Source organism: Amblyraja radiata, chromosome 16 (assembly GCF_010909765.2).
Source record: "Amblyraja radiata isolate CabotCenter1 chromosome 16, sAmbRad1.1.pri, whole genome shotgun sequence".
NCBI classification, from domain to species: Eukaryota; Metazoa; Chordata; class Chondrichthyes; order Rajiformes; family Rajidae; genus Amblyraja; species Amblyraja radiata.
The window spans coordinates 14,594,512-14,612,551 of NC_045971.1; the positions used below are offsets into that span (position 1 = coordinate 14,594,512).

The following is an 18,040-nucleotide window of genomic DNA, read 5'->3' on the forward strand; positions in this document are numbered from 1 at the left end:
AATCACTGTCAATGGTTTGGATGAAGATGTCAAGTGTATTATTTTAAAGTATGTTTATGATCCCATGGTCAGTGACATTGTGGGCTGTGAGGAGGATCATAGAGAAAATACAGACAACAAAGAGATTAAAGACACCAAGGGATTAAGGAGATCAAGGTCATGGCTAATGGAATATAATGTGGAAAAGTGCAATGTTATCCACTTTGGTCAAAATTATAGAAATATGGCAATTTTTAAATGATGGCTGATGGGTGTTGATGTTCGATGGGACCTGTGTTGCACATAAATCTCTAAAAGTCAAAATACAGGTGCAACATACAATGAAGACAGTATGTTGACCTTTGTTGCAAGTCTTTTTGAGTATAAGGGTAACAACTCTGTATAATTGGTGCGGGAAGTTTTGTTGAGACCGTATGTGGACGATTATGTGCAACATCTGGACCGATATACTTGTGTAGAGGGAGTCTAGTAAAGATTCACCAGGTTGATTACTGGTATAGTGGGTTTGTTGTATCAGGACATATTATGTGGGCTGGGCCAATACTCGTGTTAAGAACGTGGTGTGGCAATTGAAACATACAAAGGTTCTTAAGGGATTTGATAGGGTAGACATGGTTTTGATGTTTCCCTGGCTAGGAAGAAAATCCCTGTAGTCAATGGGGATGTTGCATTTTTTCAAGGAGGCTTTGAGTACATTCTTGAATCTTTTCTGTAATTCAGCTGTTAATCTTCTCCCATGACAGCTCAGGCTCAACTGTCGGTTTTGGGAGTTTGGTGTCAGACATGCATATAGCATCATCTACTTAATGGTGCCGCCTGAGTGTCATTTGGGCCTCAGTGCTTTGGGATAATTTTGGTTAATATATCTAAAGGGTGCTGATTTTGTTTAATTTATCTTTAATCGCACCATTCATTCAGTTGGTAAAAGGCTGTGCCTACACTAAGATGACAACTTGTATTATCCCAGGTCGTGCTATGAATCATTATTGTCATACAGTGGGGCAATGTTGATAGAGTATGCTTCATTTAATGAGTTGACTAATTTAGAATTTGGCATCAATGTGCACAAACACAAATGTCATCTGTGCAGCTGGGAGGTTGATGTGACCTTGGTTTTGGAGTATAAGATGAATAGTTTCTCATATGATGAGATGCAGCAATGCAGTGAGAAAAAAAATACAAAGATAGACGCAAAATGCTGAAGTAACTTAGTGGGACAAGCAGCATCTCTGGATAGTAGGAATGGGTGATATTTTGAGTCTAGACCATACACAATGTGTTGGGACAGTTGCACAGCCTAGCTTGACAAAGATCTGTTGCAGACCCAATGGTTAAGGCCTCAACATGCATGCTTTGAAGTAAACTAATTCATGTGAGCAGCTGAATTTGAGGAGGGTGCTCCACAATTCCATCCACTTGACAGTGAAAAGGCCATTTTTACTAATCCTGGCATTTTGCTTGGAGTTGGTATGTTGATGAGAATCATATCCAGATGGATAGAAACCACACTGAAATTCATGGAGGAGCTCTTTGACCACTGGGAGAAAGCATCTGCGGAACACCCTCGCAATGACGTTGCTGGCAGTGAGCAGAGAGTTTACTCTCATGTTGCCACATTGCATTTCTTTCCTTTCCTGAAATGGGCAAATGGGCATGTTTATGGCGTCTACAGTACATCCTCCTCTTCCCTGATGGGGAAGCTGAGATCACAATTGCTCTTTGCTGAGCCTTAATACTTCAGCTGGGATACTGTCTGGTTCAGAGGCCTTGCTTTTTAATTAACTTGTCAGGAATGGAGGCAAGGTTGGTCCGAATAGGTTGCTGTGGAATGGTCTTAAGGGTACTTGCATGAAGGATAGAATTGCAGATTGGAAGGTCATTAAAATATTCCTTCCTTTGAACATTGATTGTCTTTCTATCATGGAAAAGTTCACCTCTGCTCTTGATTCTCTGTGGGGAGGTGTCATGGGTGTTTGGGTTGCAGATGACCAATGAACAAAACTGAAGGAACTGCACTCTTTCCACTTGCTATCTGTTGGCTTTAGTTGACTGGTTTTCTGCTGGACATCGGTCTTCATGTGTTTGTTGAGCTGTTATTTTTTTTCTTTGAGGCATGGTGAAACATCCAAATAAGTAGTGTCTTGTATTTTGAGTTAATTCGTTGCTGGATCTTGTACCAATTCTCGTTCAACCAGTCTGGACAGAGAACCCAGTCACTTCATGGATGTTAATTATTGGGACTTAAATGTAGTCCATGTGCAGTGGGATCTCTGGGTTCTATTGGCTGGGAATTGAGAAGGAGTCTTTGAAACACTGTCCTAGAGCTATCTTTATAGAGAACAAAAGAGCTAAGAAATTGATTTTCTTTAGCAACTTTTCTGTTGCTGTTTTGGGACCCGGTTGCTGGGGGTAACATAGCAGACTTAGTGGTGATCATTGCAACAGTTATTAGCACATGTTGTATGTGGGTGAAGCAGAACAATAGCTGTAGCTTCCAGGATTGCAACGTGTGCTGATGGTGGTTGGTTCCGAGGTTAGAATGAACTGAAGGTTCATGAGCCATTCACAAATTCCACCTGTTTTGTAGCTGAGACCTCTGATTAGCTTATTCTTTATGGTGAAGCCATGAAAACAGCATTTCTTTTTCTTTAAGTTTGCCTTCGCAGAAGAAAGTAGGTATGCTTGCTCCTTTTTTGAGTTGACCATCTCTTGCCTATCATATCTTACTACGGGCAGCAATGCCATTGTATTGAGTTCCTTATCAATGACGTTAGAGCAATGTTCAGGTTTGTATATTAGGGTTCATTAGGGTTCTGACGTTCCAGGTCCCAAACATCATATTGATGTGTGGACGTTGTCTGTGTATGATTTATTTTTACCTGGCACAGCCATTACACGCACCTACCACATGGATTTGACAGGGAGAGGCCTTGATCTCGAGGAATCTTAGATGACAGAAAACCAGACTGATGCATGGATGTTAATGCGCACACATTGGTGGACCTTCTCCTTGAGTATACTGCACTCCAGTCTGCCTTTATTTCAGAAATCGAGAGGCCTACATTAACCAGACAGATGTTCAAATCTCATCAAAACAGCTGTGACATTTAAATTCAATGAATTAAACAATCTGGATCTAAAAAAAAATCTGCTTCGTCGTGGCCCATGAAACTACCTGATTTTTCTTGAATAATAATAATAATAAATTTTATTTTACCATCTTGCTCCTTATGCCCTTGAAGAGAAATGACCTGCCAAGTGTATTGTGCCTGGACCTAGATAACTTGATCTAAATTCAGCGTTGTGATTGAATTAGAGTAGTCTGAAAATGTCCTGCATCCTGCTGCATCATCAAAAATGCTGGTTTGCCTATACCACTATCTCTTCTAGGGCAGTTTGGGATGACAAGAAAAGGCAGGTTTTATCACTGATGCCGTAAATCTGGGAAAATGAATAAGATTATTAATTATTTAAGATTATCTCAAACTTGATACTTTAAGCACAAACTCAGATTGACAACTGGCAGCATCCGAAGCACTGAATTTGGACTTGCAAAAAGATTACTCCCAGTCAAGTTCACCACGTAAATCACCCCATGACAACCTGGGATACTGGCATTTGATTTGAGAGGCATTTGGACAGACATGTGAACAGGCAGGGAATGGAGGTTATGTAGACCACTTGCAGGCAGATGAGATTAATTTAATTTGGCATTTTGGTCGGCACATATTATGGACTGATGGGCCTGAAGCTGCCCTGTGCAATAATCGATGAATGGTGTACAGTACATTGGAATAAATGCAAGTCATTGTAAAATCATTGCTTCACTTGGAAAGACTGGTTTCCTGGATAGTGGGAAGGAAAAGTATGAAAATACATGTTATACATCACTTGCTGTTGCAGGAGGAAGCGCCGTCATAAGATTGGCGGGAAGGGAAGAGTGGACCATAGAATCGCAAAGCGAATGGTCCTTAAGAAATGTTCTTATCGGGAGATGGGGAATGTGGAATTTCTTTGAAGGGGGCTGAAATTGAAGAGAATTATCTATTGAATAGAGAATGGCCAGCTGGAATATGATGACTGGGATACTTGATCCTTGTTCTGTCTCAGAGGGTAAGAACAGAGACATGTGAAAAGACAGGACTGGAGGAGAAAGGATCGAGTCAAGGAAGAAATAAGTGGGATAAGAGTGGCTGAAACATTGAGATTGTCAAGGCGATAGAAGCAGGCTGTGTGAGGCTGCAACACTCAGGCTGGAAGCTGTGGCAAGAGGGTTCCTGAAGAAATGAGGTCCATAACTGGGTGACCATACCTGATAATAGCTATTGTCATGATCCAAAGGAGCTGTGAAGAGATGTCTGTCAGCTGATGTTTGGTCTCTACTAAATATAGGTAATTCACCAGATGATGATAGCACCACCCTTAATGACAATATCAGGGTTAGTTCGAGAGTGGAATGTTACAAGTTCAGAAGGAGGTGGGTTAGAGCGTGACTATCAGTGTGTTTCTGGCATTTCTGTTTGTAGGAAAAGTCCACACTGGGCCGAAGAGCTTGTTTCCACACTGTACCTCTAGACTAAACTAAACCAGAAAGGTTGACTTTATTTCTCTTTACAAATGCGGCCTGACATGCTGAGTATTTCTGTCACCTTTGTCAAGACAATCTAATTGTTTTGGTCATTGTGACTAGTGTTAGTTTACTTTTATTTCCAATTCATTAAAGGGCCTGTCCCACTATACGAGTTTACCCAAGAGCTCTCCCGAGTTAAAAAAAAAATCAAACTCGTGGTAAGTACGTAGCGGGTACGTCGGAGCTCGGGACGTCTCTTAGCGGCTCGTAACGCTAACGGCAGGTACTCGGGAAACGCGGTAAGGTCATGAAGACTCATGAAGATTTGTTGAAAAATGTTCACGAGAGCCCCGAGTACCTACGAACGGCTATTACCGTAATTCTCCGAGTTTGAATCAGGGGAGACTCGGGAGAACTCTTGAATTACCTCAGGTTCACAAAAATGCTGGAGAAACTCAGCGGGTGCAGCAGCATCTATGGAGCGAAGGAGATGGGTAATGTTTCGGGCTGAAACCCTGAAGAAGGGTTTCGGCCCGAAACGTTACCTATCTCCTTCGCTCCATAGATGCTGCTGCACCCGCTGAGTTTCTCCAGCATTTTTGTGTACCTTTGATTTTCCAGCATCTGCAGTTCCTTCTTGAACGCTCTTGAATTACCTCGTACAGTGGGACAGGCCCTTAAATTAGTAATTTCCCCAACTGCTATGGTGGTATTTAAACTTTTATTTTCAGACCGCTATTTAATACCATTACTACCTTTAATACCATTCCTGGAACAATCCTACTTCTGAACTTTTGACTGGAGAGAATGTCATTAATGGCATGGATTGGGGCTAGCATACTGTCCTTCAGTAGCTCCAACAAGCATAGCCATGTTCCTTTGTGCTGATTATGGCACCAGCCAGTGATGAGTCAACACCATTAACTTCAATTTTACCAGGCTCTATGCCAAAATCAATCAAATGCAGCATTGGCTCACTTCTAATTTCACTCTTCCATGTTACCAGCTTCAGCCACTCGTTTGTTACATGGTTTGAATTCACGTGGTGCTGAGCAAGATTTTGGCTCAATAGTATTGTTAATCAGCCACCTTTATTTTTGAGTGCCAATTTATGAGATCATACCTGACTACTTTGGATTTTTTCCTTTTTATGGGCAGAGGATAACATTGAGAAATTCTCTGCTTGGGGAAGATGCTAGACTTGTAGCCGTACAGGGACAGCCTAGACGAGATGCAACACATTTTTACCACAGCCTTTATATTGTCTGAGTCCTTAATCTTTTCTAGAAACCCACTGTTCCCCAGTAGGATTTGTGTACACATTTAGTAATAGGATTGTGTCATTAATTTACAAAACTCCAGATTTCTGACCACATGTGCATTTAAATGTTTGAATGATGAGAAAATGAAATTCTACATTTACAGAGTTAATGCCGAAAGTAAGCTAATGTAGGGTTCATCAAGCGAGTAGCTGTACAACATCTCATAAGCTATTCATGTATGCTGACCTAGTGTAGAATATTTTATTATTCAAATACAAGTAAACTGAACTGTTATAAAAGCGCTATTGTGTAGGACAGGTAATAAATCCTCCTAATGATTTGCAGACTAATAATTTGCATCCAATATATACCACAATATTAATTTGTGTGTACAGGACCTGCAAAATGACACCACTGCACAGTATGTAGTTGGATATATTGATGGATTTATAAGCAGGTAGGACAGCACAGAATGTACTGATGTTCTGACAAATACAGGTATAGTGTTGGTACTAATTTCACAGAACTAATGCAAAATACATGGGGATATATTAATACAGTTATTGAAATGACATGTTAATCAAAGGTATTATTGTAGGCATTTTGAGCTACCACAGTTTATACTCTGGCAGATTGATGCATTAATTGCTCAAAGGCTTACGTGCAATGAGACAAGTAAAATGAATTAGTTGGGCATATTTCAGTCCTTGTCCTTGTGTAGAAATGGCTTAGTACATGGATTTTTGCATTGTTTACTAACATAGATGAATAAAGCCAGTGTAAACATTGGCAGGAAATACTATACTAGTGTTGATGATGGGATATAATAATGTAGAGAATACTGAAAGTACTAAGATAAAACAGCTCTTGTAGATTTCCGCAGTGGCCTCGGAACTGTATTGGTTCAGCCTTGTGGTCTGAAGAAGGGTTTCGGCCCGAAACGTCGCCTATTTCCTTCGCTCCATAGATGCTGCTGCACCCGCTGAGTTTCCCCAGCAATTTTGTGTACCTTGTGATATACTATTGTCTACATGTACAGCCACTGTAGAATATATGGTAAAATCAGTTGGCAACATAGCAAGACTTTCAGAAGCAAAGTCTGGGGAAGGGTTCCAATCTGAAATATCACTAATCCTTTTTGGATAAAATGCTGTCGCTAAGTTACTCCAGCATTTTGTGTCTATTTTCAGAAGGAAAGGTCTGATGGCTTTTTGTGTTAATGAAAGATTGGAGTATACTCAGGTCAAATGCCCTGTTTTCATGCTGTATCACTATGTGACTCCGTTGGTTTGGCAATAGGTGGGTAAAGTAGTTGGAAAGTAGGGGATTGAGGAAATGATCTGTGGAATGAAAGTACTGAAGATAAATTGAGAAGGAGTGTGCCCACTGGAGTGGGAGTGAGAGATCATGCACCATCGGAGAATGAGGCTTTAATCTGCAGCTTTTGAAGAGGTAAGATTTGATCTGTCTGCCTTTTACAATATTTGAGTAAGAGGAGCATTGCGATTAGGAAGTTGTGTACTGTATTGAGTCTGCAAGATTGGAGGGGAAGAGTAAAAAATAATTGGAGAAGAGTAAATTCTGTTTGAGCGGATGTATTTGCCCAAAAATACTACTGGAAGAATTTAGCAGGTCAGGTAATATCCGTGGAGTGAAATTGACAGACAACATTTTGCATTGGGATCCTTTCTCAGTAAACATCGTCAGTCTTTTCCCCCCCACTGGTGCTGCCTTGCCAGCAGAGTTCCTCTGGCAGTTTTATTTCGCTGAAGATTCTAGTAGCTGCAGTCTCTTATATCAGCAAAATACTGTTGATTGTATAAATCTGAAATTAAAATAAAACAGTGCTGGAGATACTGAGTAGATCAGATAGCATATGTGGTTAAACAAAACAGCATTTCTAAAAGATTAAGGAATCTTAAAGATTACCTGTTTTTGCCCATTTTAATGTTTGTTGTGATTTGGAGTTATGAATGGTAAATGGAGGACAGATATACTTCTGAAGACAGGGGATTACAATGAAAACTGGAAGCTGCCAGTAGTAGCTTGTCTGAGAGGAGACGCAAAGCTTCCATGCTGCTAATTAAAATGACAGAATTAGCAATTTTTAAAATGCGATTCAATTATGAGTTAATTATATATAACTATGAATCCAGTTTTATTTTGAGGTATTTTTGATCTTAATGACGAATCATGTTCATCCTTCAATCGCCCTGTGAACCACGATGATTTTGTTGTGTCAGCCATTGAATGGAATAATTGACGTAATCATGTTCTTGGGTCTGAAATGGATTAATATCACTAGCATGAATACAAAAAGCTACGATTAGCTACTAAACCTACCTGATCTCCCGGTTGCTACACACTCCCCCTCCCATTCCCACACTGACCTTTCTATCCTGGGCCTTCTCCATTGTCAGTGGAACATCACCTCGTATTTCACTTGGATAGCTTACACCCCAGAGGTATGAATATTGACTTCACTAACTTCAAGTAGCCCTTGCTTCCCTCCTCTCACCATCTCCTCTCCCTTCCACGTTCTCCGACATTTGATCTGTGTGCTTTGTTATTACCTTCTCCGAACTAACAATGATCTATTCAACATTTTCCATGATCTCATTCCCTTTGACCTGTTTTCACACCTTACACATCCTTATCTTTGCACCTACCTCTCCCCTGGCATCAGTCTGAAGAAGGGTCCCAACCCGAAATGTCACCTATTCGTTCTCCCCACAGATGCTGCTTATCCCGCTGAGTTACTCCAGCATTTTGTGTACACGATACGATTTGATAAACTTTATTCATCCCCGGAGGGAAATTGGTCTGCCAACAGTTACAACACACAAGGTGCACAAAATGTTGAAATTAAAAGTGGAAAAAAAAAAGAAAAGGACAAGCGACTGTTGGCTGGCTGCTGTGTGCACAGCGCCTAAAACGGAATGAATGAACAAACAAATGAACGCAGGCTTATCCCCTGGGCAGAGGATTCTAAAACGACAGTGCTCCTCCACATCAGGTCCCTCTTTGTACTCCCACCATCCCTCATGGTGGTCCCCCCACGCTGGGTCCTCCATTATTCTTCACGACGGCCTCCCTACGCTGGATCCTCCATTGTTCTTCATGGCGGTCCCCCCACGCTGGGTCCTCCACTGTTTGTCACGGTGGTCCCCCCGCACTGGGTCCTCCATTATTCTTCACGGAGGTCCCCCCAGCACCTCCAGTTTAAATTCCATTTGGAATATTTTTGAGGACCAAGTAACCAAGAACCCCCAAACCGGGTCCCCATTTTCTTCCACCCCACCTCATCCACCACCGCCACCTAGCCCCTGAGGCCCCTGTTGCTGCTGAGGCTGCCGCCGAGGCTCCCATCGCTGCTGCTGTTGAGGCTTGTTCAGCTCAGGCAGGCCTCACCACCGGGATTCTCCGCAGTTCCCTGGGAGGCTGGTGGGGCGAGTCAGGCCCACTGGGGCTATCTTGCAACTATAGGCTGGTAATCAAATAAGAAACGTGGAATGCTTTGTGACCTAAGCTCAGCCAGGGCCAGGATGCTGATATCTAAATATGTCTGGGATGATGAAGGGAAGAAACAGCTAGGGTAAATTAGGGTTCAGTAATTGAGTGTCTACATCAGACAAGAACCCAGCTATAAAGCACCCACTGTAAAGTGTAGAAATATTCATTTTGAATTGCTAGTGTTATGAGTGAGATCACAACCATGCAATTACTTTCTGATTGCGCTATGAAAGAAGTAGTGAAGAAAAGGTGAACTGAACACCCTCTCTTTATGGCAATGTTGCACTTAACTACTTTGAAACCTACATATATGCTGCCTTTTGAAGGGCAGACTTTTGCATTCCAAAGTTAGGACTGATACCACATTTGCCAACCTAAAATTGCTTTTGCTTTGTACTGTTGCAATGATTTTGGTTCAAGCTACACTGGTCAAAATAAATTTGGAATAACACTGAAAAAATGATTTGCTGTTGTATTTCTGGGACAATTTTTTTTAGACTGGCATGTCGAGGAGTCAACTGGGAATAGGCTATTCTAAATTTGGTAAAATGCAATGAAAGTTGATTAGTTATTCATCTTGTTGTGCAGTGTCATGTAGGAGAGAGTAACCATTATGGTACAAGACTTAGTCATGTGCCCTCTACCTCTAAAATTGGACTAATTGTAGGTAGGGGGGGGAGAAGTAAACTGGAAGAGGGGTGGTGAGGGACTTTCTTCAACCCCACACTCTGTCTGAAGAAGGGTCTTGACCCAAAACTATGTTCTCCAGAGATGCTGCTGTACCCAGCACTTTGTCCTTTGCTGTATTACCCAGCATCTTCAGTTCCTTATTTATACTTCCTGTTCGGCTCACCTGTCAACAAGGAAGAGGGGAAGCACATTTGTCATCCTCTAGTCATCCTCACTTGCGACAAACGGAAAGGTAAAAATCTCAGCCAGAATGCCAGCACTCTTCCTGGCCCTCCCACAGCAGCCTGGGATACATTTCATCCAGCCCCGTTGGTTTACCTTTTATGCCCACTAAAGCATTGGGTATCTCCTCTTTATTTTTGGAGATGTGCAATAGAATTTCACCACCTTTTTCACTGAGTTCCTCAACTACGAAGTTTGTTTCCTTTCTAAATTAAAAACATTTATTTAGGATCATTCTGGCTTCATGCCACTTGCTCCTGTTATCACTAATGGGCTTTACTCTTTCCCAAAGTATTCTTTTTATCCTTCATGTACGTAGTGCTAGCAGTTTTAAAGAATGGTTAAGGTGGATTAATCCCCACGGTCTGACCAAGTGTATCCTCGAACATTATGGGAAGCTAGGGCAGAAATTGGATCCCTGGCAGAGAGATTTGCATAGTCCAATTTTTTTCTATAGAAACAAAACTGAGTTTGTGAGTTGAGAAGGATGCAAAGAGGCAGATTAAGAGAGTGATCGTATGCATGGTAGATACAATATAATGTGGTATATATGTGAAGTAATAAAAGCCGAGATTTACTTGAGTCAATTGATTGTGAAGTGTTGATGTACAAATGATCTGGATGTCTGTACACTTATCACTGCAAGCAAAAGTGTTGGTGTGGCAAGCTGTTAAGATTCCAAATGAATTGTTGCCCTTCATTGCACAAGGTTTTGATTATATAATGGCAAGAATGTTCTATAATAATTTACTGCACCGGCAGTATTAGTGTGCAATTTTGCCTCGTTATGTATATTTGTCTGAGATAAAGTGCAACAGAAGCTCATTATGCTGATTCCTCAAATGGCAATCTTATGGGGGAAGATTGGCTTGACCAGGTCTGTAGCTACTAGGTTTAAAAGAATGAAAGAAGATGTCATTGAATGTACACAAATTGGACATATGTCTTCCAGCACGGAGGATGATTTCCCTGGCTATGATGCCTGTAACCAGAGATGACAGTTCAATATATAGTTTTAAGATATTTAGAACCAAAGGTGATAAATCTATGAAATTCTCAACCGCAGAAGGCTATACAAGGCAACTGTGATTGTGTTGATTGGTGGCATGGACACTGAGTCAAACAGCCTACACCTGTTATTTTTCTATCTTCTACACTCCCAGTTAGCAAGTGTTTGAGTTTGCTCCATTGTTTCTGTTGCTAAATCCAACTTTACGGGTCAATTGTGCAGGAAGGAACTGCAAATGCAGGTTTAAACCGAAGATAGACACAAAAAACTTGAGTAACTTAGCGAGACAGGCAGCATCTCTGGAGAGAAGGAATGGGTGACATTTTGGGTAATGCCCAGTCTGAAGAAGGGTCTTGACCCGAAACGTCACCCATTCCTTCTCTCCAGAAATGCTGCTTGTCCCGCTGAGTTACTCCAACTTTTTGTGTCTATTTACTGTGCAATTGGCAGACTTGTAGATGCAACATCAACTGGCACCAGTTTTTGCATTTGGGATTAAAAAATGGGATTTATTCTTTAAATGCCAGCAGTTGGTTCAACGACACTGGATTTTTAGCATCTAAATTCAGTCGAAAGTTAATTGATGTTGCACCAAATTCATTAAGTGTGACTAAGCAGTTGCTTGACACGATTTTATAAATGTGGCATCTTGGGAAAATAAACATTTTGGGTATGAATACTTGTTTCCAAAATTGGAGGCTGAGGCTAACTGTACTGAACAAATTTTAAAAAGCGAGTGGAAGAGCATAACTATACCTTGTATTTATACTGTGCCTTTAAATTTGTAAAATATCCTAAATGCCTTGGCAAGAGTTTCATCAAATTAAATTTGACAACTAACCTTAAAAGGAAATCTTAAGACATGTACGAGAAAAAGCTCGGAGATCTGATTTTGGAAAGTATCCTATACAAGGAGAGATTTTGAGTGGCGTTTGAACCTCTAGTGCTGTTTGGAGTTTGCACATTCTCCCTGTGTGTTTTCTGTGGGTGCTCCAGTTTCCTCCCACATCCCAAAGACTTGCAAGTTTGTAGGTGAGTTCCACCATGATTTATAAGAAGTGTGTGAGAAAGAGGGATAACATGGGACTAATGTGAACGGGTGATCAATGGTCAGCCTGAACTGGGTGGGCAGAAGGGCCTGTTTCCATGCTGATTCTTTAAACTTAAACTTTTGTGTGCAAAAGTAATAAACCAGTGAAAACTGGAGATTGTAACTATGGTAACGTCAACTTAAAGAGGTACCAGAGTAAAATGTACAGAAAAAGTATGATCAGAGAACATAAAGGTCCCACTTGGGTGACCTAATTGGCGAGTTTAGGAGAGTTTGAAAAAATGACATGTTGAAGACCAGCTACAACTAACTTCGGGAAAATTGGACACCGAATAGTGGAGAGTGATGATGACCTCCTTCGACCTACCTTCGACTGTGATGAAGACTATCTATGACTACCTTCGACTACCCTCGATTACCTACGACTAACATGCCGACCTACCACGACCTACTACAACTAAACCTACGAGTAAAAAAAGTATCGATTTTTTCCATGGTGACCTTTTTTTACTCACGGGCATTTTTCAACATGTTGAAAAATACGGCGCAACCTAGCTGAGGCTTCGAGTACGCGGGGACCACTCTCGAGCATGAAGAAGAGTTACAAAGACCTCCTACGACCTCGTGTCGACCATGCTGCAAGTGTGAGTCGAGGGCAAACTCGCCAGAACTCGAGGATTAGGTCGCCCAAGTGGGACAGTCCCCAAAATTTGTTTTATTTAGCTCAGCAAGAGAAGGGTTCTTGCTGGATTGTGCTTTGGGAAATAAAATTTGGCATGTAGAAAAGGGGTCAAGAGGATAGCACATCTGAGACTAATTCAGTTAGATTTAACAGTTATAAATTGGAGCAAGAATTTTTTTATTAAGATGAGAAATTATTTAGTAAAACAATTACATGAAGATAAGTCAAGAGTAAAGGGAAGAATTCAAGGAGGTGTTAAAGAAAATGCAAAACAAATATGTATCCAATAAAGAAATGGTGGTGCTTCTGATTCCCTTTGAAATCTCTAGAGATTTTTACCTGATCGTTTGGACAAGAGACTAACAAATCAATAATATGAAGGCTGGCAATAAATGGTGTGCTAAAGGAGTGGGGAAATTTTGGGGGATCACACAAATCAGCATTTAGAAAAATACGAGTTTCTTAAGGTCAATCATCGTTGATTGAACTTTTTGAGGTGGTAATAAGAAGCATTTATGACAATGCCCATGGATGTTATCAAGATGTTTAGACAAATACACCCATTTGCTATTGGTCAAAAATATTTAAATCACCAAATGGAAAGTAACAAATTGGTTTGGTGACAGAATGCTAACGATTGACTGGAATTTTCATGAATGGGGAGCTGTATACCTTAATGTTCTGCAGGGCTCAATGCAAGTTTTTTGTTTTACTTCCGTACAAATAAGGTGGCTGCAATTAAGTTTGTTGCCAATTTGAAAATAGTTGATAGTGAGAAAAGGAAGTTCTAGCCTGATCAGATTGCCACAAAAGTGGCAAATGAAATTTCTACAAAGGACAAAAAAGACTAGAGAATATATGAAGATAGACACAAAATGCTGGAGTCACTCAGCGGGACAACAGCATGAATGGAGAGAAGGAATCATAATCGTAATTTTTTAGCCAAGTATGTTTTGCTACTTACAAGGAATTTGATTTGCCATACAGTCATACAAAAAAAGCAAAAAGACACACAACTACATAAAAATTTGACATAAACATCCGCCACAGCGACTCCTCTACATTCCCCACAGTGATGGAAGGCAATAAAGTCTTATCTTCTTTCCTCCTTATCTCCCGCGGTCGCGGGAGTTGAACCATCCGCAGTCCTGGCAACGGAAGCCCTCGCGTCAGGGCGACGGACGCTCCCGCGTCGGGGTGGTCGAAGCTCCTGTGGCTTGGAGCTCCCGAAGCCGGCCCGTAACCAAGGGCCGCAAGCTCCCCGATGTTAAAGTCCGCAGGCTCCCGTGGTTGGAGCTCCCAAGGTCGATCCCCAGCAAGAGGCTGCCAGCGTGGACGGAAATATGACACAGAAAAAATCGCATCTCCATAAAAAAAGTTTCCCCGCCACCCCCCACATAATACAAAACTAAAGATAAACTAAAACATACATTTTACAACAAACTAAAAACACAAAGAAGGAAAAAGACGAGACAGACCGTTGGCAAGGCAGCCATCGTTCGGCGCCACCTGGGTGAAGTTTCGGGTCGAGATCCTTCAGACTGACAGTCAGAAAACTAGAGAGAGTTGGATAGAGCTCTTAGGGCTAACGGAATCAAGGGGTATGGGGGGGAAGGCAGGAATGGGGTGCTTGAATGGCGGTGCTGGCTCGAAGGGCAGAATGGCCTACTCCTGCACCTATTGTCTATGTATCCAGTGATATGGAAAGGTAAGGTGTGAAAGCAACAGATCAAAGTAGACGATGAACAAGGAAGTGTAAAAGGGCTCATTATTGGCTGAAAAGAAGGTGACAACGAGGCATACGAGCAGTAATATTAGTCAGGAGGATAGTGAAACTAGACAGAGAACTAGGGGAGGGGAGGGGGAACAGAGACAGAGGGAAAGCAAGGATTGTTTGAAAGTAGAGAAATCAATATGCATACCGCTAGGTTGTAAACTGCCCAAGCAATATACAGTAGGATATAAAGGAATGCAGAGGAACATGAGGATCTTGAAATAATTGCCCATAAATGTCTGGAGAGAGCAGAATAGGTAGATAAGATGCTTAAGAAGACAACTGTGATCTTTGCCTTTTAATGAATGCAAAAGCTTGTGCTAGAACTGTGCAAGACATTAGCCAAGCAGCAATGAGGTGCTATCTTTGATCCAAACTACAGAGAGGATGTAACAACACTGGTGAGAGTGCAGAGAAGATTTGAGGATGTTGCCAGGAATGTATTATAGTTACTGGTTACTCTGGGAGTGAAAATGGAGGGAGTAGATGAGTGGTGTTGGAGGGGATTTAGAATTAGAGGTGTTGAGAAAAATTAATTTTACTAAATGAGTGGTAGAGGGTGGAACTTGCTGCAGGGAAGAATGCAGAGGCCAAAAAACCTCACCACATAAGGAACACCTGGAATAAGCACTTTAAAAACATGGAAACATAGAAAATAGGGGCAGGAGTAGGCCATTCTGCCTGCCAGCACTGCCATTCAATATGATCATGGCTGATCATCCAAAATCAGTACTCTGTTCCTGCTTTCTCCCTATATCCCTTGATTCTGTTAGCCCAAAGAGCAATATCTAATTCTCTCTTGAATATACTTTAAACCATAATCTGCAAGGGTATTGCTCAATCTTTGGGAGATGAGATTAAATTGGCCCATGGGTACAATAAGGAAGTGACTCTTTCAGTGGTGTAAATTTCTGTGAGTCTTGTGCATATCCTTGGGTTGCTTTCTATATTATATTTTGGGATTTGTTATTTTGTGCTTTTTGGATGAGAAGCCAGCATCTCCCAGCTTCTATTTAAAGCCCCTAAACCACATATTTCAGCGGCACTAAAGACAGACAGTTGTATTTGTTTACTTTAAGAGTGATGGTTTGAATATAATGCACAATGAAATGTAGTTTTGGGCTGTGGCAAAATATTGATTAGCTGAAGGTACACAAAATTGCTGGGGAAACTCAGCGGGTGCAGCAGCATCTATGGAGCGAAGGAAATAGGCGACGTTTCGGGCCGAAACCCTTCAGATGGAATCGAAAGGGAAGTGGAGCTTGCTGAATGTTGAATATGTCATCTTACCTTCAAGACCAAATTCCTCAATTTAAACTTGAAAGCATTCTATCTTTTATTAAAATAGCAAACCTGACTGCAGGCTTTAGTTGAAAAATGTGCCATTCAGTCTTGGTCTCCGTACATTCCTGCCGCAAAATATATCAGTTTCCTGACCAGCACAAGCTGCCTTTTGTGAAGGGAGAATCTGAAATGGTATATTGCTGCAAAATGTGTCTTTGTAAATCTGCTTGCGCTCCCTTATGGTGGTGAGAAGAGGGAGCCTAAATCCTTCCAATCCTTGGGCTGGGCTTCATTGACGAACATTCTGTGGTAGTAATTAAGGAACAGTTCAAAGCCAGCCGAAAACTAACAGATGCTTTCAGTTAAGCCGAGAGAAGCTATAGTCCATGATGAGAATATAGCGAATATTTAACATTGTCAGTGCCAACTGCCAGTTGCTTCTAAATATCTGTGAATTATGATTTTCTAAGAACACAGATAGAATATTAATAACCTAGGAAATAGGAGCAACAGTAAGCCATTTGGTTCTTTAAGTCTGCTCCAACATTCAAAATAAACACGACCGTCCTTTCACTTCAGTACCCCGCTCCTGCTGTCTGAATATCCATTAATCCCTTTAGTATTAAGTAATGTTAAGTAACATTAAGTAATATATGCAATATTTATCTGCCTCAGATATGTTTAATGACCTTTATTGCTTAAGTGGTAGAGAAGTTTTCATATTCACTATTTTCTGGATGAATATTGATCCTGATCTTGGTTCTAATCCCTCTTCATTCTTCAAAACTCCAATGATTATACTTCCAATCAACCCAAAATACCGTTTCATGTCATTCGGGAAATTTGTCCAATGAACCATTATTGCACTTCATGGCCAGAACATTCTCGTATCAAAAGGAGATGAAAACCGCTGGTTTAATGAACTTATGGCCATTAAAGATGAACAATCTGTGTTTAGGACCAAGGTGGAAAATCTTACATTTACCCATGTATAATTCTTCGATGCATTTGGCCATGGCTCAGCTTGTTAAAGTCATGTTGAAGCCTCTTTGCATCCTCTTCAGAGCTCACATTCCATCACCCATTTTACCCACCAACCTTCAAGCTTTGTGTCATCCCAAACTTAGAAATAATACATTTTGGTTCTCTCAATCAGGGATATGTGATCCCTGTAGGCATCCTGTTTATTACTGCCTACCACCAAGAAAAAGATCAGTTTATTTCCAATCTGTTTCCTGTTTGTCAACAAATCCTCACTCAATGCCATTGTCACCAATCCCATGTGCTTGAATTTTTCCTCTTACAAGTGACCTTATCAGAACCCATAAGTCCAAATACACCACATCTAATTGAAGAAGGGTTTCGGCCCGAAACGTCGCCTATTTCCTTCGCTCCATAGATGCTGCTGCACCCGCTGAGTTTCCCCAGCAATTGTGTGTACCTTCGATATTCCAGCATCTGCAGTTCCCTTTTGAACACATCTAATTTATCTACTGGTTCTCTCACCTGCTCTATATTTACATCTTCAAAAAATAAAAGTCCATTGGATTTGCAGAGCATGATTTCTCTATCATGTCCCCATGGTGACTTTGTAGAATCCCACTAATGCTTTCCAAATATTTTTTTTCTATTTTTTTTTCTACTTGAATTTAACATTTTACTCATTGCTGGTGTTTGGCTTACTGAACTGTATTTCCTCCCTTTCTCTCTTTTTTAAGTAGTGGATTACAGTCCCCCTCCAATGTGTAAGAACTCTCTGGAATCCAAAGGATTTTGGCAGATGACTCAATGTATTCACTAATTCCAGGTGCACTTCCCCTGGGTTGCAGATTATTAGGCTATGGGGATGTATCAGTCTTCAGCTCCATTAAGTTCTCTCACACCATTTCTTTAACACTGATTTCCTTTAGATTCTCCTTCTGAATAGACCCTTGTTCCTTAATGTGTCTGGGAAATGCCTGTCTTTTATGAAGACAGAGCCAA

General features: G+C 41.1%; 1 protein-coding gene across 1 annotated transcript in view; it reads left to right on the forward strand.

Moving 5' to 3' along the window:
* The window catches only part of map3k3 (mitogen-activated protein kinase kinase kinase 3), a 97,223-nt gene that overhangs the window by 1,148 nt on the left and 78,035 nt on the right, over positions 1-18,040 (forward strand). The gene's annotated exons all lie outside the window — the stretch shown is intronic.